We start from the raw sequence: 5,650 nt of genomic DNA, 5'->3' as shown, positions 1-5,650 counted from the left end.
AGAGTGAACCAAGCCGGGACACTGCTGCAGCTGCTGATTGGCTGATGCTAGAGTGTCAGCTCAGCCAATCAGCGGCTGAAGCAGTGTCCTGGCGCAGCCGCTGACAATGGACAGAAGACTGGAGGCTAAGTAAACTGTTCTCCCCACCCCCCAAGGGAGCACAGTCTGGTGCACAAGGGATTTATTTATCCCCCTGTGGACCAGACTGTGCCTCTCTACAGGTGTCCCTGCATCAGCGATTCCCCCAGCACTCGGGAGCTGATAGATGAGCAGGGGGCTGGCAGCACAGGGATATTCCCCAGGGCTTCCGGCCCTCGGTACAGCAGCATTATTATTTACTGGCTGCTGTTCCGATCCACTTATCTACTCTTCATCACTCCTACTGCTCCCCGCACCCTTGCAGGGTGATGGAGATGTGGGGGAGCACCTGGAGCTCTGAGGAGTGGGTGAGTTTGGTGGCACAGTAGCATGGGTGCAGCTGGGGAAGGGTGCAGGGGGATACAAGCTAGCAGCAGTAGGGGGAGAAGGATAAAGTATCTGTGCTGTGGGCTGGGTGGCCAGAGGAACACCCTGGGGACTCCCCTCATAATGAGGGGAATCCTCAGGGTGTTCCCCTGGAAATCCAACCTCCAGCACAGCTCCCCTATCAGCCCCTTCTCCTGCTCCCCTCTACTCCTGCTAGCCTGAAGCCCCCCTGCACCCTTCCCAAGCAGCACCCATGCCACTGTACTGCCCTACTCACCCACTCCTCTGCGCTTCCGTGGCTTCCCCACATCTCCATCACCCCACAGGGGTAACAGTTTTATGCTAAAGACATATAAATATAAAGCAGGAATGTGGGAATGCCAATAATCACAGGCTTTCCTGCTCCATGTATATGTGTTCTGCAGAGGCAGGGGATGTAGCCATTAACCTTCCTCTAGTGTTAGGGTCGTGACTGACCCGTTTTAGTTTTTAAATGCATACAAATTCTACATACGTTTGTTTATTGCATCAAGACTTTTTGACTTTGTAAGGAACTTATTTTTAACAAAATTCAATAAAATAAAACTATTTTACTAAATTGTAAAATGCTCTTATTAAACTTATAACATTTGTGTTGTTGGGGTCAATTTCGACCCAGGTGTAATATAAGAGTAAAAAAATAATACTAAACAAAACTGAACTCATAAACACAATATAAACCAACAACCCACAGCCAGCTCTACCTCTAACAACTTGAATTAGGGACATGTCCAGGCATGTATGGCCAAATCAGCTTAGAGTTGATACTTTGCAGTGCAGTACATCTACAGCTTACACCATTGAACAATGAGGAGAAGATTAGATGCAAGCCAAATTCTGGATTATATTTTGGATGATAATGAATCAGAGGACACACAGCAGCAAAGTGATACAGATGAACAGGTTTCTGAGGAGGAAGATGATGTGGAGTATCAACCTGAAGACACAGACAGTTCTGATCAGTCTGATGAGGAGGTCACCGGTGCTGAAGCTGCTTCTCCTGAAAGATTCAAATCCAAAAGTGGCAAGATCAGTTGGAGCTCAGTACCACCAGATGTACATGGCAGGGCAGATGCTGCAAATGTCATAAAAATGACCCCTGGGATCACAAGGTTTGCTGTGACAAGAGTAAGGGACATCAAGACATGTTTTGATCTGTTTATGCCATTGTCTATAAAAAAGGTCATTATTGCTATGACAAACCTTGAAGGAAAAAAAGTCCATGGCAACATGTGGAATGACCTTCATGATGATGACCTGGATGCCTACATTGGTGTTCTTCTCCTTGCTGGAGTGTACAAATCCTGCAATGAGGCCACTGATAGTCTCTGGGACGCATCGACAGGCAGGAATATTTTCCGGGCAACAATGTTACTTCAAAAGTTTCAAATGATATCAAGAGTCCTCAGATTTGACAACAGAGACACCAGAACAAAATCTGACAAACTTGCTCCCATCAGGGATGTTTGGGAGAAATGGGTGCAGCTCCTTCAACTGATGTTCAACCCAGGGCCAGAGGTGACAGTAGACGAACGTTTTCTCCCTTTCCGTGGAAAATGCCCCTTCCGGCAATACATGCCAAGTAAGCCAGGCAAATATGGCATAACAATCTGGGCAGCCTGTGATGCAAAAACTAGCTATGCATGGAATCTACAGATTTACACAGGCAAGTCTGCAAGTGGCATCCCTGAAAAAAAACAAGGAAAACGTGTAGTCCTCGATATGACTACTGGACTGCAGGGTCACAACATTACTTGTGACAATTTTTTTTACCAGCTATGACCTTGGACAAGAACTTCTCAGGAGGAAAATCACCATGGTGGGCACAGTGAAAAAAAACAAACCTGAGCTGCCCGCTGAATTGTTGCAGATGAAGGACAGGGCTCCACTTTCTTCAAAGTTTGTTTTTACAGACACCACCACTGCTGTTTCATACTGCCCCAAAAAACGACGGAATGTGATACTGATGTCCACACTTCACAAAGATGCAGCTGTGTCATCAGGAAGTGACAAAAAGCCCAGAATCATCCTGGACTATAACAAAAACAAAGGAGGAGTGGACAACCTGGACAAGCTGACTGCCACCTACACTTGCCAGCGAATGACTAGAAGATGGCCAATGGTTGTATTTTACTACATCCTTGATGTGTCAGCATACCATCAAGGATGGAATTCAAAGGAAAAAAAAGCAGAGGATGTTTCTTGAGGAACTAGGATGATCCCTTGTCAAGGCGCACATTGACCAAAGGGAACGAGTGCCCCGAGACCCAGCCACTGCAGCCTTGGTCCGACAACTCCAGAGCTCAACAAGTGCTTTGTCCACACCCACAGCAACACAAAGAGCATCATCACCAGCATCCTCCTCAACCAGCCCTGCCTCAACATCAACCACAACAGCCACAACCCCAGTGAGACCACCTGATTCTAAAAGAAAGAGGTGTCAGGTCTGCCCTAGCAATAAGGACAGAAAGACAAACACATTGTGCTTCACCTGCAAAAAATACCTCTGCAAAGAACACACAAAAAGTGTCACTTTTTGCCACACATGCATCTAAAAACTAGTTGTCACGACCAGTCACACCAAACACAAAGAGACAGTGAGCCCTGAGCTCAGCCCCTCCCACTGTCCCTACCTAATTGCCGCAATCTGCCCTAAAATGGCAGCGGACAACTTGGCGGCGATCCCTGGCCTGGATACGTGAAACAGTAGACAAGACAAAACGAACAAACACAATAAGAATGGTCAGCAATCCGGGTCACAACAGTCTGGCAGCAAAGGTACAAAATCAGGATCCAAAAGCGTAGTCAGAAAACAGGCAATATGATCAGGGGCAGGCAGCAAGCAAGGGCGGTCAAAAGAAACTAAGCAGGAGTCAGGAGAAACCAGAAAACAGAACACACAAGCAGGCAGAGACTAAGTCAATAACCGGCAAGGCACAGGCAGAAGCTGAAATCTTAAATAGGACACCAGGAACCAAGTCCAGAAGATGATTGGAGGGACCAGCTGTCAATCACTGAGGCAAGGCAGGTTAACTGTTACATGACCAGAGGAAACTTTGCAGCACAGACACGGGTGGGGCAGGGAAAACAATTAGCAGACCAGAAGAAATAAGACACAGTTCAGACAGGGCAAAAACAAGGCAAACAAAACACAGAATAAATGGAAGATTATGGCCAAAATCGCAGTCTCGGTCGTACCTTACGCACCGAGGACTGCGCCAAAGTTCCATTCATGACACTAGTACTTGATTTTTGTTTTGATTTGCTTGATTGTTGTTTATTTGACCCAGAAAAGCTACTTTTTATTATTATTGCTATTAATATTAATATAATTTTTATCTTTTATTTGTATTAAAGTTCCATAAAAAAACAAACAGTTTTTTGCCTTTTTCATAAAGTATTTAGATATGGGTCAAAAGTGACCCTTAACACCATAGATGTTACTAGAGTTAATAATATAAAATATACATATGTATATTTTTTTTTACATTTAAGAAATGTGTTCTAAAACCCTTCAGTAATAGTCAGGTAATATAACAAACTTTTTAAAGTTTATATTATTCTCTTGAGGTTCATTTGACAATATTTTTATATTGAAAATGAATGGTATGCTCTCAAATGAAAGGCCCAGGGGGCCACAACATAAATATTAAAATCAATCCTTCCATGCATAAGAAACCCAAACAAGGTAACTAAGAGGTAAGAAACAAATAGGATCATAAATAACTGTTTTTAGGGCATCCTAGGGGTGATTTAAGACGGGGGTCAAAACCGACCCGTTAACATAAGAAAGAGTAACAGAAAGCTAACACTAGAGGAAGGTTAAAGAAAGTTACACCAAAAACCACAAATCAATCACAATAAATGTTTATTAATTAGTTAGTTATTAATTAAAACATTCAACTGCAAATTAGAAATAAATTATTGAATCTTTTTTTTTAATTGTTTGATTCTAATAAATAACTTCCTATTTCATTCTCACCACTTAAACAATTATTGTGATTGATTTGTAGTTTTAGGAGTTACTTGTGTGAACCCACAAAACCTCACTTACTGTAGGGTTCTCACACCCCTAAATTATAAATTTATAAATTGTAGTGGGAGATTTTTTTAACAATATATTTACTTAAAACAACATTTTTTCGTTTCAGTTTTGCTATTGTAAATGAAAAATAGCATGATTAGAACGAAAATTTGCTGTTTTAATTTAATATAAACTGTTACAGGGAGCTGTATTTAGCGGCATTAGCGATCTGTCAGGCTGAACATTTACTGTAATTCATTTTAGCCATTATGCTGCCACCTACTGGCCAACTGTTGAATTACAGTTAGATCACTTAAGACAATACCCTGACGCGTTAAAAGAAAAGTTTAACGCATCAGCTATCAAGTTGAAAGTGGCTAAATCTGTATCTATCTATCTATCTATCTATCTTTTTCTACTGGAAAGACCAAGCAGTATGCAGAGCTATTTGTAAAACAGGTTGCAGAGCACAACCGTTTTTGTTGCCCATAAGGTGACGTGAACAGCTTTATATGCGTACTCTACCTGCTACCAGTTTCCCTTTAATGAATATATCCAGTAGTACAAAAAAAGACAGTTACTTTCTTGCAAAAACAGCGCCAGCACCAGCCTAGGTTGTGTGCAGTATTACAATTCTATTTCATTCACATTGGAACTAAGCTGCAAAACCACACTTGAGTTGAGGACAAGAAAGGTGCTTATTTAAGAAGAAAGCAGCCATGTTTATTTTAGCCTAGACAACTGCTTTACATGACTTTCCAGTGGATAAAGGTTTTCTCTTAGACCTTATAGGGCAGTTCTGTATTGACTAGACACACCTATCCTCACCGTAATACCCCTACCACCAAAGGGTTTGTCTGGTGACAACAGTGGCTGATGCAAGGCACTCTCCTTAATACACAAAAACATAAAAAATGCAACAGCTCACTGCTAATGGCAATTAGCTAACCCAATACAGATATGAAAATTGCTAAAAGAAACTAAGAAGAAAATCTCCTTAAAATAATTAGTCTCTTGGCATAGCATCTGGTAGATAAAAATAGATATTTGGTCAATTCTCCTACAACATCATTCAAACAACGCAGGGGCACATTGCTATGGCTGATATTGCAGACACACACA

At 42.2% G+C, this 5,650-nt stretch overlaps 1 pseudogene; it reads left to right on the top strand.

Moving 5' to 3' along the window:
- The first annotated feature begins 1,311 nt into the window (after nucleotides 1–1,311).
- On the top strand, nucleotides 1,312–3,059 carry LOC138786502 (piggyBac transposable element-derived protein 4-like; annotated as a pseudogene).
- The last annotated feature ends 2,591 nt before the right edge of the window (nucleotides 3,060–5,650 follow it).

Source organism: Dendropsophus ebraccatus, chromosome 3 (assembly GCF_027789765.1).
Source record: "Dendropsophus ebraccatus isolate aDenEbr1 chromosome 3, aDenEbr1.pat, whole genome shotgun sequence".
Taxonomy (NCBI): Eukaryota; Metazoa; Chordata; class Amphibia; order Anura; family Hylidae; genus Dendropsophus; species Dendropsophus ebraccatus.
Note: the sequence above shows the minus strand (reverse complement) of the source record. Positions and strands in the feature narration are given on the sequence as shown.